The sequence below is a fragment of the Rhinoderma darwinii genome, chromosome 4 (assembly GCF_050947455.1).
Source record: "Rhinoderma darwinii isolate aRhiDar2 chromosome 4, aRhiDar2.hap1, whole genome shotgun sequence".
Lineage (NCBI taxonomy): Eukaryota > Metazoa > Chordata > Amphibia > Anura > Rhinodermatidae > Rhinoderma > Rhinoderma darwinii.
In genome coordinates this window covers 298976712-298993698 of record NC_134690.1, presented here as the reverse complement: position 1 = coordinate 298993698, position 16987 = coordinate 298976712, and the positions used below count along the sequence as shown (strand labels likewise).

The 16987-nt window shown below is 41.2% G+C and overlaps 1 protein-coding gene across 10 annotated transcripts in view; it reads left to right on the top strand.

The window, feature by feature from the left end:
• PEX3 (peroxisomal biogenesis factor 3) overlaps positions 1-16987 on the top strand; it is a 219380-nt gene that overhangs the window by 4812 nt on the left and 197581 nt on the right. The window lies entirely within an intron of this gene.

Below are 16987 nucleotides of genomic sequence, written 5' to 3'. Positions count from 1 at the left end.
TTTTAAAACGCAGAAAAAAAAATACCCTGTGTGAAGGAGGTCTTCATTTATTAAAGCGCTCATGAGTTTTCATTAAGAACTTCTTAATTGTCAACCTTTTCTGTCACCAACAATGTACCGTATTTTTCGGACTTAAAGACACAGTTTTTAGCAAGAATAAATCTTGCTAAAAAGACCCTGCGTCTTCTAGTCGGCAGTCAAGGGAACCGGCAGCGCCGGGCCCCCTGACCGCTTCTTACTTAACCCCTTCCCGCCCCATGATGTGCCGGCACATCATGGAGCGGGGAGGGGATGATGTTTGGAGCGGATCAGGCTCACGCGCTGACCCTGCTCCATACACTGCAGGTGTCAGCAGCTGACACACTGCTCTAACGGCCAGGAACAGCGATGGCACTGTTTCTGGCAGTTTAACTAGTTTAAATGGCGTGGTCAATACCGACCGTGCCATTTATAGGGTTTTCCCATGAAGGATACTTATGACATATCCTCAGGATATGTCATAAATGTCAGATAGATGTGGGTCCCACGTCTAGGACCCGCACCTATCTCTGGAACGGGGCCCGTAAACCCCGTTTTATCTTACTCGCTCTGCTGTCTACCGGCCACTTCCTGGTTAGGAGGTCGGGAGTTGCGTAAACAGCCGAGTGCTCGCTGAGCTACGCTGTTTCCGGAACTCCGATAAAAGTGAATGAGAGTTAAGGTAACAGCGTAGCACCGCAAGCTACGCTGTTTCCGGAAATCTGTAGCTCCGAAAACTGTGTACATGGTAGAGTTACGGAAACGGCGTAACTCTTTGAGCTACACTGTTTCCGTAACTCCCATAGAACTGAATAGTAGTTATGGAAACCGCTCGAATGCTACGCTACTTCTATAACTGCCATTCACTACTATGGGAGTTACGGAAACAGCGTAGCTCAGCGAGTTACGCTGTTTCTGTAACTCATTCATGTATTGCAGTGTATTGTACCAGCGATCTAATGATCGCTGGTTCAAGTCCCCAAGGGGAACTAATGTTTTGTAAAAAAAAAAGTTAGATACATTTTCAGGAGTGTAAAATATATTAAAAGTTAAAAAAATAGCCTTTTTACCATTTTTCCCCAAGCACAATGTTCAAAAGAAATGAAATAAAAACTGATAAATTGTATGTACCAAAAAATGGCTCTCAGAATGTGGTGAAACAGAACAAATAATTTTTTTTAACCAAAAGTTTTTGCTTTGTAAAAGTAGTAAACAATATAAATTTGAAAATTTTTTTGTTGTCTAAAACCTGGGTGTATATTCTAGACAGGTGCGTCTTATAGTCCGAAAAATATGGTAATCACAATCTAGAACAAGCATTTTTTTCACTTCCGTTTCAGGCACCCTGCTATTTTCTGTTCTCTCCATAGCGGGGGGAGGGCGTGTTGCCGATTTGCTAATCTATCTTCTTGGTAGTGTGGACTTCTGTTAGAACACTACAAAGATACTGCATGCTTGTGTCTCCAGCGGGAGCACGCAAACTCATTTCAAATTCAGCCCAATTAATCAATGTCATTTTGCGAATTTCGGTTTTATCAATTATTTTCTCCCTGTTTAAACTGTATCTGCATATTCAGGACGCAGATACAGTTTATTCAATGGTAGAGCAGGAGACCGTATGGTCTCTGCTCTACCATTCACTATGTATCGCTGGACACAAGGCAGTCACGTCATCGCGCCTGTCTGCGCCGAGCTGCACAGACCAGAGGAGCATAGGGATCTCCTCCACTCTTTGGAACGGGGTTAGGTGAGTATGCATATTATTATTTTTATCAGACACAATTGGGGGCAGCTATGGGGGACTTTATACTGTGGGGGGTAGCTATGGGGGCATTACACTGTGAGGGAAGCTATAGGCATTGTACTGCGTGGAAGTCAGTTATGGGGGCGTTATACTATGTAGAGGCAGCTATGGGGGCATTATAATGTGGGGAGGGCGGTTATGGGAGGCATTATACTGTGTGGAGGGCAGCTATGGGGGCATTATACGGTGTGGATGGCAGCTATGGGGGGCATTATAAGGTGTGGAGGGGAGTTATGGGGGGCATTATACTGTGTAGAGGGCAGTTTTGGTGGCATTATACTATGTGGAAGGCAGTTATCAAGGCATACTGGGTGGAGGGCAGCTATGGGGGCAATATACTGTGGCGGGCAGTTATGGGAGGCATAAGTTGTGGAGGGCAGTTATGGGGTATTATACTGTGAAGGGCAGTTATGGGGGCATTATATGGTGTGGATGGCAGTTATGGGGGGCATTATACTGTGGAGGGCACTTATGGGGGCATTATACTGTGAAGGGCAGTTATGGGGGTATTCTACTGTGTGGAGGGCACTTATGGGGGCATTATACTGTGTGAAGGGCAGTTATGGGGGTATTATACTGTGTGGAGGGCAGTTATGGGGGCATTATACTGTGTGAAGGGCAGTTATGGGGGCATTATACTGTGTGAAGGGCAGTTATGGGGGCATTATACTGTGTGGAGGGCAGTTATGGGGGCTTTATACGGTGTGAAGGGCAATTTTTCGGCACTACTGTGTGGGGGGCATACTGTGTGCAGGGAAGTTATGGGGGCATTATACGGTGTGGAGGGCAGTTATGGGGGGTATTATATGGTGTAGAGGGCAGTTATGGGGGGCACTATACTGTGTGGAGGGCAGTTTTGGGGGCACTATACTGTATGAAGGGCAGTTATGTGGGCATTATACTGTGGAGGGCAGTTATGAGGGCATTATACGTTGTGGAGGGCAGTTATGGGGGGCATTATATAAAGATTTTAGTCATAAAATAAAATAATTTGAAAGTTGTTAGATGTCCGTTATACTATAGATCATTCTAAGTTGCTTGCGAAGTTTGTATCCATTTAAATGTCGGTGTCAAATTAGTTAAAGTGTAACTGTAATTTCAGATGACTTTTGATATTAAGCAGTCATATTTGTGTTCATAAGTAATAACGCTATTTCTGGTCATTATATGACTTGTGTGTGATATTTCTGTTCATTGGTTTCCCCTCTGTATGCTCTTTCTTTAATTCCTTAATGACCGCCTATACGTGTTTTCACGGCGGCCATTAAGGGTACTTATAAAAGTATTTATGCCAGAGCGCCGCCTCTTCACGGCGGCGCTTTGGCAAAAGATAGCATTATACTGTGTGGAGGGCACTTATGGGGGCATTATACTGTGTGAAGGGCAGTTATGGGGGTATTATACTGTGTGAAGGGCAGTTATGGGGGCATTATACTGTGTGAAGGGCAGTTATGGGGGTATTATACTGTGTGAAGGACAGTTATGGGGTCGTTATACTGTGTGAAGGGCAGTTATGGGGTCATTATACTGTGTGAAGGGCAGTTATGGGGGCATTATATGGTGTGGATGGCAGTTATGGGGGGCAATATACTGTGTGGCGGGCAGTTATGGGAGGCATTATACAGTGTGGAGGGCAGTTATGGGGGCATTATATGGTGTGGAGGGCAGTTATGGGGGCATTATATGGTGTGGAGGGCAGTTATGGGGGCAATATATAGTGTGGATGGCAGTTATGGGGGCATTATATGGTGTGGATGGCAGTTCTGAGGGGGCATTATACTGTGTGGAGGGCACTTATGGGGGCATTATACTGTGTGAAGGGCAGTTATGGGGGTATTCTACTGTGTGAAGGGCAGTTATGGGGTCATTATACTGTGTGGAGGGCAGTTATGGGGGTCATTATACGGTGTGGAGCGCAGTTATGGGGGCTTTATACTGTGTGAAGGGCAGTTATGGGGTCATTATACTGTGTGGGGGCAGTTATGGGGGTCGTTATACGGTGTGGAGCGCAGTTATGGGGGCTTTATACTGTGTGAAGGGCAGTTATGGGGTCATTATACTGTGTGAAGGGCAGTTATGGGGTCATTATACTGTGTGAAGGGCAGTTATGGGGTCATTATACTGTGTGGAGGGCAGTTATGGGGTCATTATACTGTGTGGAGGGCAGTTATGGGGGTCATTATATGGTGTGGAGCGCAGTTATGGGGGCTTTATACGGTGTGAAGGTCAGTTTTTCGGCACTACTGTGTGGAGCGCAGTTATGGGGGCATTATACTGTGTGAAGGGCAGTTATCGGGGTATTATACTGTGTGAAGGGCAGTTATCGGGGTATTATACTGTGTGAAGGGCAGTTATGGGGTCATTATACTGTGTGGAGGGCAGTTATGGGGGTCATTATACGGTGTGGTGCGCAGTTATGGGGGCTTTATACTGTGTGAAGGGCAGTTATGGGGTCATACTGTGTGGAGGGCAGTTATGGGGGTCATTATACGGTGTGGAGCGCAGTTATGGGGTCTTTATACTGTGTGAAGGGCAGTAATGGGGTCATTATACTGTGTGGAGGGCAGTTATGGGGGTCATTATATGGTGTGGAGCGCAGTTATGGGGGCTTCATACGGTGTGAAGGTCAGTTTTTCGGCACTACTGTGTGGAGGGCAGTTATGGGGGGCATACTGTGTGGAGGGAAGTTATGAGGGCATTATACGGTGTGGAGGGCAGTTATGGGGGGGTATTATATGGTGTGGAGGGCAGTTATGGGGGGCACTATACTGTGTGGAAGGCAGTTATCGTGGCATTATACTGTATGAAGGGCAGTTATATGGGCATTATACTGTGGAGGGCAGTTATGGGGGGTATTATATGGTGTAGAGGGCAGTTTTGGGGGCACTATACTGTGGAAGGCAGTTATCGTGGCATACTGTATGAAGGGCAGTTATGTGGGCATTATACTGTGGAGGGCAGTTATGAGGGCATTATACGTTGTGGAGGGCAGTTATGGGGGGCATTATATAAAGATTTTAGTCATAAAATGAAATTATTTGAAAGTTGTTAGATGTCCGTTATACTATAGATCATTCTAAGTTGCTTGCGAAGTTTGTATCCATTTAAATGTCGGTGTCAAATTAGTTAAAGTGTAACTGTCATATTTGTGTTCATAAGTAATAACGCTATTTCTGGTCATTATATGACTTGTGTGTGATATTTCTATTCATTGGTTTCCCCTCTGTATGCTCTTTCTTTAATTCCTTAATGACCGCCTATACGTGTTTTCACGGCGGCCATTAAGGGTACTTATAAAAGTATTTATGCCAGAGCGCCGCCTCTTCACGGCGGCGCTTTGGCAAAAGATAGTGCCCCTGGAGGGGCTTAAACTCTGTGTACTCAACTACGGAGGTAGCTGAGGCCTCGGAGCACAGACCGAGGATCATATTGTTCAGTTCCCGGTCACGTGATCGCCGTTATTCACCGAATAACGGCTATCACTGTAAAAACAGCGGCGGTTAGTTCTCTCTCACAGAATATATTCTTTGAGAGAAGAGAGAAATGGTCAAAATAAGGACCAGCACCCCCTATTAGACTGGAGATCACCCACTCCCCCTGGTCCCTGATAATCAAAATTGCGTGACTGACTGTCACGTCACAATAAGGGTATGTGTGCACACACTAATTACGTCCGTAATTGACGGACGTATTTCGGCCGCAAGTACCGGACCGAACTCAGTGCAGGGAGCCGGGCTCCTAGCATCATACTTATGTACGATGCTAGGAGTCCCTGCCTCGCTGCAGGACAACTGTCCCGTACTGAAAACATGATTACAGTACAGGACAGTTGTCCTGCAGAGAGGCAGGGACTCCTAGCGTCGTACATAACTATGATGCTAGGAGCCCGGCTCCCTGCACTGAGTTCGGTCCGGAACTTGCGGCCGAAATACGTCCGTAAATTACGGACGTAATTAGTGTGTGTGCACATAACCTAACAGAATACATTACACTACATAGGTCGTGTAATGTGTTCTAGCAACGACCAGAGCTGCAAGTCTAAATGTCCCCTAGTGGGGCAAGTAAAAAAAGATAATAAAAATGTTTTCAAAAAGTGTAAAAATAAAAGTTATAAGTTACATAAACAAAAGATGATTTTTTTTCCCTATAATAAGTATTTTATTATAGAAAAAAAAATGAACATGTTAAAAAAAGTACATATTTGGTATTACCGTGTTTGTAACGAACTCAACTATAAAACTATAATATTATTTTTCCCGCACGATGAACGCCGCAAAAAAATAAAATAAAAACACAATGCTAGAACCATTATTTTTTGAACACCACCCCTCTCAAAATATACAATAAAAACGGATCAAAAAGTCGCGTGTACACCAATAAAAACTACAACACATCCCGCAAAAAAACAAGCCCTTACACAGCTTTTTTGACTGAAAACTAAAAAAGTTATGGCTCTCAGAATATAGTGACACAAAAAAGAATTTATTTTATAAATAAGTGATTTTATTGCGCAAATGCTGCAAAACAAAAAAAAAAATTATATACATATGGTATCGCCTTAATTGTACCAACCCGCAGAATAAAGTAAAATGGTCATTTATAGCTCAGGGTGAACGCCGTAAAAAATAAATAAAAAACATTGTCAGAATTTGATGGTTTTTGGTCACCTTACTTGACGAGAAATGGAATAAAAAGTGATCAAAAAAATTGCGTGTACCCCAAAATGGTACCAATGAAAACTACAGATTGTCCCGCAACAAATAAGCCCTCACACCGCTCCGGTGGCTAAAAAATAAAGAAGTTCTGGCTCTCAGAATATGGCGATGCAAAATGTGCAGTGTTCCAAAAGCGGATAAGATTGGGCACCATTTATCAGTGCGACACCGGCCACATATCTGCAGATTATTATTTATTTACCCCATTATGATACCCTCTTATTATGCCCTGATGTTCTCCGCACAGCTTACATATGCCCCCACATTGTAAAGTGAAATACCAGCAAAATGCCTAACAGAGCTACTACCAAGCTACATCTGCGCTCCGAATGCCACTCCCTCCCTTCTGAGCCCTACAGTGTGCCCAAACAGCAGTTTATGTCCACAGATCTGGCATTGCCATACCCGGAAGAACCCGGTTAATATTTTATGAGGTATTTGTCTTCAGTGGCACAAACTGGGCATAACATATAGTGCGCTAAAATTACATATCAGTGGAAAATTGCAATTTTCAATCTGCACCATCCGGTGCGCATTAACCTCTTCGCGCACCATGACTTAATAGCATGTCATGGTGTGGGAGGTGATGTATGGTGTGGGCCCACGCGCTGAGCCCGCGCCATACGCTCTGGGTGTCCGAAAAGGGTTAATTACTTTCTAATGAAAATTTTTTTTTACGACCATGTGGGGTATAGCCATACTCAGGAGAAACTGCTTTACAAGTGTTGGGGTGCTTTTTCCTCCTTTTATCCTTTGTGTAATTGAAAAAATGCAATTTTTTTTTTGAAATAATGTTCATATTAATTTTCACGGCCTAATTCTAATAAATTTGAGCTCCAAAAGCCAAATAGCGCTCCTTCCCTTCTAAGCCCTGCTGTGGGTCCAAACAGCAGTTTATTACCACATATGGTGTATTTACGTAATCGGGAGAAATTGTTTTACAAATGTTGGGGTGCTTTTTCTCCTTTATTCCTTGTAAAAATTTAAAAATGTTATGTTTTTTCAGAAGAAAAAGTAGGTTTTTACCTTTACAGACTAATTCCAATGAATTCAGCAAAACACCTGTGGAGTCAAAATGCTAAATTTACCCCTAGAAAAATTCCTTCAGGGGTGTAGTTTGCAAAATGGGGTAACTTTTGGGGGGTTTCCACTGTTTTGGTCCCTCCGGTGCATTGCAAACGTGACACGGCACTGAAATCTATTCCAGCAAAATCAGAAATCCAAAATCCAAATGGTTCTCCTTCTCTTCTGAGCCCTGCTGTGGGTCCAAACAGCAGTTTATTACCACATATGGGGTATTGCTATATTCGGGAGAAATTGCTTTACATATGTAGGGGTGTTTTTCTCCTTTATTCCTTGTAAAAATTCAAAAATGTTATGTTTTTTCAGAAAAAAAGTAGATTTACATTTTCACATACCAATTCAAATAAATTTAGCAAAAAAACTGTGGGTTCAAAATGCTAACTATACCCCTAGATAAATTACTTGAGGGATGTAGTTTCCAAAATGGGGTCACTTTTGGGGGGTGTCTTTACTTGCTGTTCTGTAAGTCGCACACAAACGTTACCGAAGTGTCGGGATTGTGAATAGACATCGCGTCCTGGCTGGAAGCGATGTCTATTCACTGTCGAGACACTTCAGTAACGTTAATGTGTGAGTATGTGACTTCCGATCATGATCTAGCAAGATCATTATGTGCTGAGTAAATGAATGGAGAGAAGTGTATGATGCCGATTGGTCAGTGTCATACACTTCTCTCCACAACGCCCACTTGGTCAAAAAGGAAAAACACGCCAAGTTGTATATTCAGAAAGTCATTAGCAGAAATCTAAAATAGGTCATAACTCCGTAAAAATTTATAGTTTTCTAAATAAAAAAACACTGCTGTTATCTACATTAGAGCGCCAATCACATTATGTAGAAGATAGCCCACTTATAATGTGGTGACAGAGCCTCTTTAACACTTACCTGTAAGATGTATCAGCATGTATCTCTGCCTCTGTCTTCCTCCAGCAGCCCTCTTCCCCCTACCCTCCCCTCTCCTCTCAATAGACTTCTGTGGGCAGTAGGGTCGTCACGATAACAGAATTTGGACTTAGTTACCGATACTTCTTGTAGAATTGCTATTCTTGATCCCAAAACGATACTTAAACAACAACAATAATAATAAAAATAAGTTCTATTTTCTGATCTGAGGCATGTGGTGTGATGAATTTTGAACCTCCATGTGCCTCACATTAATACCAATTATGCCCAAGTAAAGGAAGGTATTTTACATTGGATTTTTTTAGAGCATACACATCAAAAATTAAGTTACAAAATTAGTCCTGCAGGTTATTATGGATACGACGATACCGAACATGTGTATATTTTATGTATTGAGACCTTTATTTTAATGTTTATTGTAAAAAAAAAAAAACGAAAACAACTATATATATATATATATATATTAGCACACATACATACACGTGTGTATGTGTGTGTGTGTGTATATATATATATATATATATATATATATATATAACAGAAAACAGCAGCACTCACTAGACTTAGATGTATGGGTGCCAGAAAGTCATCCTGAACCAAGGACTGAACAATGTAGAAGAATAGAAATCTTGCAGCACTCCAATATGTGAATAAATGGTGGTTTTATTCAGTCAACAAATAGCGACGTTTATGTCCAACAATAGGACCGTTATCAAGCATAGTGACACATCAAGTGATAGCGATATATATAGAACAAATATCCATTTACATAATTAATCATATTAAAATACAAAAAAGTGCATCGTGCAAAAAAATATCATACCAATGTGATTACGGTATCAAACAATATCAAAGATTGATACATAAAGTGCAAGTGCATGTACAGTATATTCCAAACAACAATACAACATGGTAGATACATGTAAAATTGTTTGATTATACACTAATCATATATGCAACAGCAGTGTCATAACTAATCATGGTAGTTCCACTCACCAATCAGAACTTCAGGCCTTTGTTGGTATGTCTTCAGCCAACTTTGCTGTTTTTACCGATGAGGACATTGTGAGAATTTTAAGTGGAGCGGAGGGTGATATTTCCTAAGGCCGGATTTACACGAGCGTGTGCATTTTGCGAGCGCAAAAAACGCAGCATTTTGCGCGCGCAAAAGTTACTTAGCCGCTCTGTGTGTCAGCCACGTATGATGCGTGGCTGCGTGATTTTCGCGCAGCCGCCATTATTATGACACTGTATGTTTGTAAACAGAAAAGCATGTGGTGCTTTTCTATTTTCATTCATACTTTTAACTGCTGTTGCACGAATCCCGCAATTCACACGGAAGTGCTTCCGTGTGCTGCGCGTGATTTTCACGCACCCATTGACTTCAATGGGTGTGTGATGCGCGAACAACGCACAAATATAGGACATGTCGTGAGTTTTACGCAGCGGGAACACACGCTGCGTTAAACTCACAGACAGTCTGCACGGCCCCATAGACTAACATAGGTCCGTGCATTGGGGGGTGAAAACCGCGCGCGGTGCACAGACGTATTACACGTTCGTCTAAATAAGCCCCAAGTGTGCCTTCCATACCGGACATTAAACGGAACCTTGAGTTTGAATCAAAACGGTTGATCAATGTTGAGCTACATTTACTTACACTTGGACAATATTATAGGAACAACATGGTTCCTCGTGGTATGAGATCCCAACTCAACCCTACAATGCATATGCAACATGAGGAGTTTTGTAACAAATATGAGCAGCTGGCTAGTAAATATGCTTTGGATACGATACTACTTCATAGGGATATTCTACAAAGGGATTTAGTTGCTCTAAAGATGAAGATTATCGATTTGGAGTGTACATTGAAGACACTTATACACACGGACGACTTTAATATGCATATGGAAAAGCTGCGCACCACCTTGAGTAAAGTAAGAACCCATATTGAAGAATCAAAAAACGGGACGCGTTTATACATGGAACAACTCTCTTGACTACACCAATGGATTCTCTAGACGTGAAAAGAAACTACATGATCAAAATCATAACAATGATGCATGCATACAGGGACATATCCAGAAAAATTTACAAAGAGTTGAAAAGGAAGATTTTTTAGGATCGAATATTTTGGACACTTGAAAAGGAAAATCACCAGACGAGCAGGACACAGGAGACACAGAGGGAGCAAGAACTCGCTTCCAGAAACCGTCATACCACAGAGGACAGAGGCTATTACACAACAGCAACAAGAAAGTTTCACCCAAACAGTGGTAAATATTTCTACATATACTTTGTCTAATACTCAATTGCAGACTCTATCAAAAGGTCTTTCTTTTTGTCTGAATCAACACATTGATTGGTTCCAATTCGAATTAGATCTGTATAAATGTATTCGAGCAATCAAGTTAAAAGTTTGGTTTGATATACAACCTAAAGATTCGGTGGTGCATGATACACTCCCAAAGTTATCCTTGGGTAAATTGGGACTATCTAATAAAAGTTCGTTTCAACACCCTATTATGTCACATGCTATAGAAATATTTAGGGAATTGGTTCAAAAAGATTTAAGTACATGAAGAACCCAGATACAAAATGAGCACTTTAAACATTCAAATATGACTACTTCTGAAATTATGGCTCTTGATGAGTTGATCCATAACCACGATCTCACGATTAAACCCGTGGATAAAGGGGGGACAATTGTGGTTATGGATACATCTATGTACATTAATGAATGCAATAGACAATTGCTTGATACCAATGTTTATAGATTATTGAAGTGAGATCCTCGACATGATATAGAACAGAGAATTGGATTGTTAATTACACATGCAGTAGAAGAGGGGATTATTGACCAATCTCTACAGAAGTTTCTAATGTTGGAACATCCCACTTTATATTTACCTAAGATACACAAAAATCTGTTAAATCCACCAGGTCGCCCTATAGTCTCTGGTAGAGGTTCCCTGTTGAACAATATCTCCATCTTTGTTGGCAAAGTTATGAGGGACTTTGCGATTAACACCAAATCTTATGTGAGGGTCACCTCTGACTTTTTACAGAAACTCAACTGTTACCTCGCCAGAGGGATCTTTCTTGGTTTCTTTTGATGTAACATCCCTTTATACTTCAATTAGTCATAATAAAGGGACTTGATTCTGTGAGGTGTAAACTATCTGTTTCTGAGTATGGTGCTGCATCTTGTGAATTAATCATGTCACTTTTTGAACTCCTCCTGATGTCCAATTATTTTTTGTTTAATGACCACTATTACATTCAACTTAAAGGTACGGCCATGGGGTCCAACATGGTACCGACCTATGCTAATATTTTCATTGACATGATGGAGGAGATGTCTGTCTATGTATCCCACCACTTACATGTTTTGAGGTGGTGGAGATGCATAGATGACATCTTCCTCATCTGAACCGATACAGAAGCTTCCTTAAAAGAGTTTCATCAATATCTTAATTCTGTGGATGAGGATATTCAGTTCACTATGGTTAATTCCATAGAGTCTATTACATTTTTGGATGTAACAGTGATGATTAACAACAATATTTTAAAAACCAAATTACACACAAAAGAAACTGATCGCAACACTTTATTGAGTTTCAAGAGCTGTCACCCAAAGAATATGATTAGATAATTACCTTACAGCCAGATGATCAGGGTTAAACCGATCACTGATGATCAGGATGACTTGACGAAATCATTAGACACCATGACTTCTAATTTTCTACAGAGAGGGTACCCTAGATCATTATATTATCACATAAAAATAAAATTTGTGATACACATAGGGAAAGACTGTTTAAAACCTCAAAACGCATTTTTATCTCCACATATGAATTAAGTGGTGACATATCCGAGATCATGAATAAACATTGGTCCATCATTAGGGACAGCTATGACCATATTGATGAATTGAATAATAAACCATTGACATATAGACGATCACAAAATCTTTGGGATAGATTAGTTAGGACCAAAGTAAAGGAACCTTATAAAAGGGCCCCAAAATCTCTATTGAAACCACTGAAACTTGGCAATTTCCCATGCCACAATTGTGTCAACTGCCCAATGATGTGCAGGGGCAATATCTTTACGCACCCCTGTACTGGGAAACTTTTTGACATCGAATATACATTTACTTGTGGCTCTGATTGGGTCGTATATGCATTGTGTCCTTGCCAACTTGTATATGTGGGTGAAACCACCTGTGTCTTTAATCCCTTAGTGACCAGCCTATTTTAGACTTTAATAACCAAGCCATTTTTTACGTTTTTCCATTGTCGCATTCCAAGAGCTATAACTTTTTTTATTTTTGCGTCGACATAGCTGTATAATGTCTTGTTTTTTGCAGGACAAGTTGTAATATTTAACCCCTTAATTACCGCCGATTAGCCTATTCACGGCCATCAAATATCCCTGCTCTCAGCTGCCAGAGGTAGCTGAGGGCTGGGGGCGTCTCTGCTCGACCTGGTGAGATCGATATAAGTATTGATCTCACCCGTTTAACCCTTCAGATGCGGTGCTCAATAGCGTGCACCGCATCTGAATGGTTTTGGAGAGAGGGAGGGAGATCCCTCTCATCCCACTGACACCCGGCGATAAGATCGCCGAGTGTCTGTGTCTCTGATGGCAGCCGGGGGCCTAATAAAGGCCCCCAGGTCTGCCTGTAATGAATGCCTGCTAGGCTATGCCAGAGGCATGACCTAGCAGATGCCAGTCCGTTTTAAACGGACAGGCAGTAGTACACTGCAATACAAAAGTATTGCAGTGTATTATAAAAGCGATTGGATGATCGCATAGGAAAGTCCCCTAGTAGGACAAGTAAAAAAAAAAAGTTGAATAAAGTTAATGAAAAAAAATAAAATAAAAACCCACTTTTTCCCCTTACAAAAGGCTTTACTATTAAAAAAAAAAAAACAACTATAAAGCTGTTACATTATTTAACCCGCACGGTGAACGCTGTAAAAAATAAAATAAAAAACAATGGAAAAATTGTTTTCTGTTAATCCTGACTTAACCCCTTCAGGACACAGCCTGTTTTGGCCTTCAGGACGCAGCCAATTTTTTCAAATCTGACATGTTTCACTTTATGTGGTAATAACTTCGGAATACTTTTACCTATCCAAGCGATTCTGAGATTGTTTTCTCGTGACACATTGGACTTTATGTTACTGGCCAAATTTGCTCGATACATTAAGTATTTAATTGTGAAAAACACCAAAATTTAGCGAAAAATTGCAAAAATTAGCATTTTTCTAAATTTATATGTATCTGCTTGTAAGACAGATGGTAATACCACACAAAATTGTTGCTAATTAACATCACCCATATGTCTACTTTAGATTGGCATTGTTTTTTGAACATCCTTTTATTTTTCTATGACATCACAAGGCATAGAACTTTAGCAGCAATTTCTCACATTTTCAAGAAAATTTCAAAAGGCATTTTTACAGGGGACAGTTCAGTTGTGAAGTGGATTTTAGGGCCTTATATATTAGAAACCCTCGATAAGTCACCCCATTTTAAAAACTTCACCCCTCAAAGTATTCAAAACAGCATTTAGAAAGTTTCTTAACCCTTTAGATGTTTCACAGGAATTAAGGCAAAGTAGATGTGAAATTTTCACATTTCTTTTTTTTTTTTGCAGAAATTAATTTTTCATCTATTGTTTTGTAATACAGAAAGTTTTACCAGAGAAACGCAACTCAATATCTATTGCCCAGATTCTGCAGTTTTTAGAAATACCCCACATGTGGCCCTAGTGCACTTATTGACTGCAGCACCAGCCTCAGAAGCAAATCCTAGAGGATCCTAGAGGATTTTGGGGCCTCCTTTTTTATTAGAAAATATTTTAGGCACCATGTCGGGTCTGAAAGGCTCTTGCGGCGCCAAAACAGTGGAAATCCCCCAAAAGTGACCCCATTTCGGAAACTATACCCCTTGAGGAAATTATCTAGGGGTATAGTGAGCATTTTGACCCCGCAGGTTTTTTGGAGAAATTATTGGAAGTAGGCCGTGAAAATTAAAAACTACATTCTTTCAAAGAAAATGTAGGTTTAGCTAATTTTTTCTAATTTCCACAAGGGCTAAAAGGAGAAAATGCACCACTACATTTGTAAAGCAATTTCTCCCGAGTAAAACAGTAACCCACATGTGGTAATAAACGGTTGTTTGGACACACGGCAGGGCTTAGAAGGGAAAGAGCGACATTTGGTTTTTGCAGCTCAGATTTAGCAGGAATGGTTTGCGGAGACCACGTCGCATTTGCAAAGCCCCTAAGGGACCAAAACAGTGAAAACACCAAAAAAGTGACTCCATTTAGGAAACTACACCCCTTGAAGAATACATCTAGGGGTGTAGTGAGCATTTTGAACCCACAGGGGTTTCATAGATTTTATTAGAATTTGGCAGTGAAGATAAAAAAAATACTTTTTTTCCAATAAGACGTAGCTTTAGCTCAAAATTTTTCATTTTCTCAACAAATAAAGGAATAAAAAAAAACAACATTTGTAAAGCAACTTCTCTGGAGTACGGCAATACCCCATTTGTGGTCATAAACTGCTGTTTGGGCACACGGCAAGGATCTGAAGAGAAGGAGCGCCATTTGGCTTTTGGAGCACAGATTTTGCTGGATTGGTTTCTTGACACCATGTCACTATTGCAAAGCTCCTAAAGTGTCAGTACAATGGAAACTCCCCAAAAGTGATTCCATTCCCAAAATACACCCCTTGAGGAATTCATCTAGGGGTGTAGTGAGCATTTTGACCCCACAGGTGTTTCATAGATTTTATTAGAATTGGGCAGTGAAAATTAAAAAAAATCCTTTTTCTTCAATAAGACGTAGTTTTAGCTGAAAATGTTTCATTTTCTCAATGAAAAAAAGCACCACAACACTTGTAAAGCAACTTCTCCTGTGTACGGCAATACCACATATGTGGTCATAAACTGCTGTTTGGGCACACAGTAGGGCTCAGAAGGGAAGGAGCGCCATTTGGCTTTTGGAGTACAGATTTTGCTGGATTGGTTTCTGGGCGCTATGTCGCATTTGCAAAGTCCCTGTGGGATCAAAACATTGGATCCCCCCCAGAAGTGACCCCATTTTGGAAACTACACCCCTCAAGGTATTCACTTAGGGGTGTAGTGAGCATATTAACACCACAGGTGATTGGCAGAAATTGGTGTGCACTCGATGTTGCAGAGTGAAAATGGGATTTTTTTCTATAGATATGCCAATATGTGGCGCCCAGCTTGTGCCACTGGAGACACACACCCCAAAAATTGTTAAAAGGGTTCTCCCGGGTATGGCGATGCCATATATGTGGAAGTAAACTGCTGTTTGGGCACACTGTAGGTTTCAGAAGGGAGGTAGCTTTTGGAGTGTGGATTTTGGCTTTTGGAGTGTGGATTTTGCTTGTAGTAGTCTTGTATTGAGTCTTACTGGTGTTTCCGTTTATAATGTGGGGGTACATGTAAGCCGGGCGGAGTATATAAGGGGCATAGTCAGGTGGTATAATAATGGGGTAAACAAAAACAATAAAATAATCCATAGATGTGTGTTACGCTGTGACACAATCCTTTCTGCACAGGCCGGTGTCGCACTGATAAACTGTGTCCTTTCTTATCCCCCTTTTGGTCCACACTCCGCACCTTTGCAGTTTGAGGAATTTTGCTGAGAAGTGTTGTCCTGGTATAATACGGGCACCCTCGCTTTCAGCAGATATGTTTGGGCCCTTCCCCTCCTGGTTCCCTAATTTTAGGGGCTTGATAATTCGCCACTTGAAACAGAAGAAATGTTTCCCTCGGGCCGGCACAACTGCATATTTTTATTTCCTGGCTTATTGGAGCCTTAAAGAGGCTCTGTCACCAGATTTTGCAACCCCTATCTGCTATTGCAGCAGATAGGCGCTGCAATGTAGATTACAGTAACGTTTTTATTTTTAAAAAACGAGCATTTTTGGCCAAGTTATGACCATTTTTGTAGTTATGCAAATGAGGCTTGCAAAAGTCCAAGTGGGTGTGTTTAAAAGTAAAAGTCCAAGTGGGCGTGTATTATGTGCGTACATCGGGGCGTTTTTAATACTTTTACTAGCTGGGCGCTCTGAAGAAAAGTAACATCCTCTTCTCTTCAGAACGCCCAGCTTCTGACAGTGCAGATCTGTGACGTCACTCACAGGTCCTGCATCGTGACGGCCACATCGGCACCAGAGGCTACAGTTGATTCTGCAGCAGCATCAGCGTTTGCAGGTAAGTCGATCTTTACCACACGGTAAACGGCGTCGATTTAATGAATAAATTATATGTACCCCAAAATGGTGCTATTAAAAAGTACAACTTGTCCCGCAAAAAACAAGACCTTATACAGCTATGTCGACGCAAAAATAAAAAAGTTATAGCTCTTCGAATGTGACGATGGTCATTAGGGCCCAGATTGCAAGCAGGGGTA